The 7,135-nt window shown below is 36.6% G+C and overlaps 1 pseudogene; it reads right to left on the bottom strand.

Annotated features, from left to right (window-relative positions):
* Positions 1-634: 634 nt before the first annotated feature.
* On the bottom strand, positions 635-4,216 carry LOC122663001 (annotated as a pseudogene).
* Positions 4,217-7,135: the final 2,919 nt, after the last annotated feature.

A 7,135-nucleotide genomic window follows, 5' to 3' on the forward strand; every position in this document is an offset into this window, starting at 1 on the left:
AAAAAGAAATACAACAGTTAAGGAGAGTCCGACCACCATCTTTGTGTGGGTCAAAAATTTTATTTAAAAAAAATCTATAAATAAAGAGTACCTATAGTTTGCAAGACATAGTATAGTGTTTAGGTGGGGACCTAGTTAATTATTTATTTTCATCTACAAATGCATTTATCTGTTCATCCATTTGGTACAAATCCCACATTAATATATTTTTTTAGTTGGGTTTTGGGAATGAGATTCACAAATTCCTATAGTGCTAATGTATGATCTAAATTTAAGCTTCTGTATGATGATCCAATCCCTCTCTTGGCATGATATTTTCTGTTTTGCTCCAATGAGTCTTACGGCTTTAAAACGTGTCATATCCAATAAATTAAGGAGGTTACTCTTTTTCTCTTCCTAACTCGCTGTAAGACTACATATAGTCCCAACAGCCTACTCAAGTGGTGCAACCCACCTGCACCTCATGAGCCTACTCATGGAACATTCCAAATGGATAATTCCATATGGAACATAACAGTAGGGTGGATTAATAATTTGATAATTAAGACTGTCTCTATTCTTAAGAAAAATAGATCTCTTATTGATCTAGTAAATAGGTTAATAACAGTAAGGGCCACATCTACTAGGACTGCAACTATATTTTGGACATCATCGTGAAACCAAGCTTATTAGCCTTTTCCGATGACAGCAAAATCTTGTGTGAGCATCTGAATAAGATATCCATGAAAGGCCAATTAGCTAGATCTTCCATCTTGGTTTGTCTCAGACCTTCCTTCTTCACAGTCTCTTCCCATATACTTCCCTTATCAGCCATGAATTTTGAAAATCGTAAATCCGGTGAAAACATTTCTTCTTCAATCAATTTCACTCCAAATTTGATTCCAATTGCAGGCCAGATTTCCTTCCAAGTGAAGCTTGGACCATTCGTGACATTAAATGCTTGACCTTTAGTAGATGAGATATTTTCATTTGTTTATGCCCAAATATGTTGTTCAGCAACAAGCCTTGCATCTGCACCATCAATATAAACTTCTTCCCAACACTCTTTTGAACCTCCAAATAAGAAGGGAAGGTTAAGATATTTACATATTGAAGCATAGACACATAGCCCACCTATGAAGTTATAATAAGTTCTATTAGAAATCCCAATAAGCAATCCTGGTCTGTGAACTGACCAAGCCACCTTCCCTTCTAGTTTCTCCATCAACAAATCCTCAAGAATGTAGTTGAAGATGTGACCTTGATCAACTCTTGGGCTATCTTCATAGTAAAGAATTGGTTTACTATTAGAAGGGCTAGTAAGAGAGAGATAGTGCTTACCTCCAGTTTGAAGAGAGACATGTGTCAATGCTTTGGCTTTAGGGAGAATAGCATTCAAAGCATTGGACATCATAGCTTTGTTCTATTCACAACACTCAGGGGAATCCAATGGGTATTGCTTGCCCAAGTGATCCAATACACATGAGTTACATCTTCAAGCAAAGAGACCTTCTCTATAGTTTGAATTGGGTCTAAGAGGTCACATGAGATGAACTGATAGTTAGAACTTGGAATTTGGAGTTCATCAGCTTTACGAGCTATGCCGTAAACCTTCCATCCAACTCTAATTCTCTCAAACACATCCTTAGAAATGCCAAAAGGGATCGACAGCAAGCCCCCCACCTAGAATCGATTTTTTAGAATAGAAACATAGCCATACAGAGCCTTATTGGCTTCGTTTCTAATTCTGTCCAGCTACTTTCTATTTACTATACTAATTTGTTCCTTAATTTCTATTTTAAGACTTGCTATTTTTTCACTTAAGTTGCTGTTTTCTGCTGATTCTAACCTTATCTTTCTAATTTTAGTCATCACAACCTCTTGATTTTTCCCAATCTAACTGTCAGATTCACTTGTAATTTTAGCAACCCATTCCTCACACGTAATATGCGTTGTGATGAGAGTTGCAAACAGATCTTGCTGATATTGCTCTTTTGGAGGGTTATTGAGAGACTTGCTGTTCTAGACCATAGCAGGCTATTGGTTCACAGCTTTGGGTAATTATTAATTAGCTAGCCATTATAAATGAGTGCATTTCTCAGAATTTATTTGACACGATTCTTATGGACTTCAGTTACAGGTCCTTTCTGGTAATGTTGACTATGCAAATTTCAGGTAACATTGGAAACAAATTATTGGTGACTATAAGTAATTGGAAGTCAGATTTTCCCCCCTCTTGTAAGTATTCTTATTCTTCTCTTTCTTTTCTCTTTTTTATTTGTGGGTAGTCATTCCTATACCACCATATCCTAGGTACTAAACCAAACCAACCCTGTCACCATTAAATTACAAACAAAAACTCATCACTGCCCCAATCCATCTCAATATAGGGTGTGGTGAGGCAAAGCGGGATCCAATAAAACCCCAACCATACATGAAGTACTAAATGTTTCTAATTTATATCAATTTTGAAATACTGAAAGAAATAATAGTTACTACATTCCATAAGACTACAGGAGTCTAATGAGACAACATGCATAGTTGGTATAACAAGGTAGACAAATTACACAGCCGTTTTTGTTAGGAAGCAATTAAGAGGTTCTTCAGAAAACATTCTAAAAGGGAGATATACATGAAATAAACATACATTTCTTATTTTAAATGAAGATCGTTTCAATTTATTTGGTACAACAGGAAAAACAGAGATAAAGTGAGCAAGATAAATGATTCCACTCTATTCACTAGGTACTCTTTAAATTGCTCTAATTCTGCTCAAGCAGGTTCCATGTTAAAGTCAACTTAACTACTTTTCCCTACAAATATTTTTTAATTTCATGGTTATATCCACCTGGGTCATAAGTATATCACCCTGCTTTACTTCAAAGCAGTCAAAGTTACATAGTGGGGCTCCTTTGCAAATTTGCTCAAAATCTGAAGAGGCCAAATCAATAGAACTAGCCATTTACAACACTAAACTAGAAAAATGCATGACGTGGTGAACTGGAACTACTACCCAACCGAGTAAAACATGGAATCTTAAGGTGTACAACCCTGAAATGGAAACATTGCAGTCAACCATAAATAGAGAGAGAGAGAGAGAGAGAGAGAGAGAGAGAGAGACAAACCTCTGTTTCCACCGTAGCAACTGCTCAAAGGGGGGAGGCAGACACTAGAGAAGGGAGTGGAAGAAGGGTTGCAGAGATGGGGGAGGTGATAGTAAAGAAGGGGGTTGGCGCAGGTTTCAAGCGATAATAGAGAAGGGTTGCAGAGATGGGGGAGGCGATAGTAGAGAAGGGGGCTAGGGCAGGTTTGAGGTGATAGTAGAGAAGGGTTGCAGAGATGGGAGAGAGACAGTAGAGGATTGAGGGTTAGGGTTACACCATGAGAGAGGATTTCAGAGATGAAATCGTTGGAGACGAGAATGGGGTTGGGGCAAGTTTGAGATGATTCCGCTTTGATCACTGATCTTCTCCGTCGTGCGAGAATGGGGTAGAGATGCTCGGGTAGAGAGGAGAAGAGAGAGAGACGTTTGAAGATGGAATCGGAGAGAAGAAAGAGGGAACCCGTGAAAAATTAAAGGCAATATAGTGACGGTACTCGCAAAACCGTCATTACGATGATATTTTCTACGACGGTAATTGCACTACTGTCGTTAAATATATATTTTCCGCGTCGGTAGTAGTTGTACCGTCGTTAAATATGTACTTTTTGCGACGGTAATATGTACACTGTCGTTAAAATGACATTTTCCGTGATGGTAATATTACTACCGTCATTGAAAATCCATTTTTCACAATGAAAATGGATAAACTGTCGCCGAATTATATTTTTCACAACGGGTACCTAGTTACCGTCGTGAAAAATAATTTTTTGCTACGATACTATGATATCCGTCGTTGAAAATTATATTTGGCTACGGAACATATTTCTTACCGTCGCGAAAAATCATATTTCTTGTAGTGTACTAATTTTGATTATTGATTTTTAAAGTTTTAAATTCTCTATTTCACTTTTGTGACTATTTGTTTGTTATACTATAGTCACAGGGAACACTCGAGCATTCTATACATCCTATATATTCCTCTCATTACTCCATATTTCAGGTATAGCTTTAATAACCTAAGTTTAAGGTATGACTGATGAATATATCATATTTATGTTTAGTTACTTCATGTGCAGGTGAATGTTGATCAATTTGCCTCCCAGTCTTCTTTACCTTCTGCACCTGCTGATTCATGAACTAAATGGTTGATCAATATATTTTATTTTGGCCTTCGATTGATGATTAGTATTGGAGAGGAAGAAGATTTTGCTGGTTTCTTACTAGTATTCCCTTAGCTCTGTCCTGTTTAATTTGCTGGTTTTTTTTTTTTTTTTTCTCTCTTGGTTTTTTTCTCCTTTTGAATAGACCTTTATTATTATATTGTTTTCTCTCTTGAATTGTCTATACAGCTGAGTTGGTGGGGAATTTTTATAGATATGGCACAACAATATATTTTTCCTTCGATGGAACTCTTTCTTATTGTATGATTGGAGTACTTGGTCCTCTCTTGAACTCTTTTACAGTTGCTGGATGTGCTTCTATTGTGTCTAATCACATCTTTGTGGTTTAACATGTCACTAGATATTGTTATATCTCTAAACTCTGGTGATATATTTCTTTATTATTATATGATTGGAGTATTTGATCCTAGATAAAGGGGAAAAACACTATCTTTGTTCCTGCTGACTAAATTTTCTTTCTTGATTTTTTGGTCTTCAGGAGTAATTTTTGGTGCTCTTCTTTATTATTAGAGATGACTTCAAGGCTGATGATAGGCATATTGTTGATTGGTGGTTAGTTGTTAGGTGAAGACAGGATGCTTTTGTGTTAGCTGTTTTCCTTGAAAAAATATACCAATTCATGTTAAGGACTACGAATGTTTTTGTGTGGCTGTTTTTTTTTTGGGGGGTGGGGGGTAAGGTTTTGTGTTGAGGGAGAGGAGAGGTTAGTTCTGTTGGTTCTGTTTCCAACTACGAATTGTGTTATGGAATTGTGGAGTGAAGGGTGGGTGGTTTAGTATATATTTGGAGACTACTGTATATCAAGTTCTGGACCTGTTATTGGTTCTGTTTTGCATGGTAAGTCAGTCACTTAGATGTGCTTAGTTGATGACATGAGTTTGGGTATGAATGCCCCTAAAATACAAACAGCTATGTTGTGAGTTTACATTATGGTACTCTTACATTTTGAGGTTTAAAATAAAACCCTCCATTCAATATGCTTTGTCATATTGCTTTTGATATTGATTGTAGCTGTTTGTGTCCAATAAATTACCTTCACTCTAGCTTGATTTGAAGAGTATTTGCATCCTAAAAAATACATCCTATTGCTGCCCTACATCCATGCTCTTAAAAATTGACTTGACTTCTAGCTTTCCCTACATCCATGCTCTTAAAAATTGACTTAACTTCTAGCTTTCACTACATTCATGCTCTTGAAAATTGACTTTTATTAACCTTGGTTTTATACTGTAGGTTTCGATTCTTCAAGTCACACGCTCAGACTCCAATAACTGGGTGGTGCTATAGATAATGAAAGAAAAAAGAAAGTGATGCTGCAGCCTCTAAGAAAAAGGGGAGGAAGGCTTTAGCCTGAGCCATGGGTTACTAGCCTCAGTTGCAGCTACCAGCCTCCTTTTGAGTTTCTATTTTGTTTATTTGGACTGGTTATAGCAAGTTTTTTTTTTTTTTTTTTTTTTTTTTTTTTTTTTTTAGGTTTTAGAAAATTTATTGCTTGTAATTGGAACCAAGGCTGATCCCTTAGCATATATGTAGGGATTGACCCCTTGTAAGCGCAAGGTTTTTTGAATGTCTTCTCTTTGAATGAAAGTTTGCAAGCACAGCTAACAAATTTATTAAGTACATATTAGAAATTTCATGTATGGTCATGTTCCCAACTTTGGGTGGTAATAGCAGTGTATCAACTCTTGGAGTATGGATCGAGTGATTCATGAATCAGTCAATTACTACAGCAAGTGAGTCACTTAGATGTGCTTAGTTGATGACATGAGTTTGGACAAATATGAGGTTCTTGATTTTAAAGGCTCATTTAGTGTGGAGTAATAATGATCATCTATATCTAATTTCTTGTTTTTTAAGGTGGTATTCTTTTTAGAAGGGATCATCTTTCCACCACTAACATGACTAACATGAGTGGGTGAAGCAGTCTTTTGTCATCATACCAGAAAATGGAATTTTTCTAGCTATCAAAAACGGATGATTCTCAATGAGGGGTTTCTCGTTCCATAAGCCCCACTACTTTCCCCTGCCAGTATAGCAAGGATATATATGTGATCACTTGAATTTCCTAGCCTGCAAAGTGGCCCATGACAAAGTGAATGATGGTTGGAGTTCAAAGAACATAGATAAAATTTGGAGCATAAAACCCCAGCTATCATCAAAAAACTTTAAGAACCCATTCGATGATGTAAGACTCCATGACAGTACAAAGGAGAATTCACATTGCAGAGCAATTTACTTTGTTTTGTACAAAGGTAATTAAGTTTAAGTCAATTTTCAAGTACTAAGTTAGGCTTCTTTGGGATATAAATAAAAATCATTCAATTCAATGCTCTCTCGAATTTCTTCTTTGGGTTGTAGAATTTGCTGTCAGTGCCATTGGTGCTCTGGGGGATTTTTATCCCCTCAAGTTCACATCGCCCAGTGCTCAGGGTGAGTGAGAGAGTAGAGCAGATGAAGAATAAGAAGAAAAGAAAGCATAGGAAGAATCTCATCCACAGCCACATGAGTAAACAATTCATCACTACACCTGTGTAACCTAAGTTCGTAGAAATTCAAGCTATTACAGGAGGGAGAACAAGTGATAATAAGAATGTTTAATTAAGTGGGCAATTCCTTCCATCTTTGAAAATCCATTTTCACTTGAATGTATCACAATTCATGAAGGACAAACAAAGAAAATTTAATAAAATCAGCCTTTTCCATAGAGGAGAACAAAGGAACGCCTAACTTTTCTTGGCACTGTCTTTACATGTTCTACAACCATGACAACTTCATAAAGCATAAAAATGATCTGTTGCTGAAGAGCAAATGAGGAGGCAGGAGGCCAACATTAGGGTTGCAAATGGATCACCTCATGCACATGACCTGCATT

The sequence above is a fragment of the Telopea speciosissima genome, chromosome 5 (assembly GCF_018873765.1).
Source record: "Telopea speciosissima isolate NSW1024214 ecotype Mountain lineage chromosome 5, Tspe_v1, whole genome shotgun sequence".
NCBI classification, from domain to species: domain Eukaryota; kingdom Viridiplantae; phylum Streptophyta; class Magnoliopsida; order Proteales; family Proteaceae; genus Telopea; species Telopea speciosissima.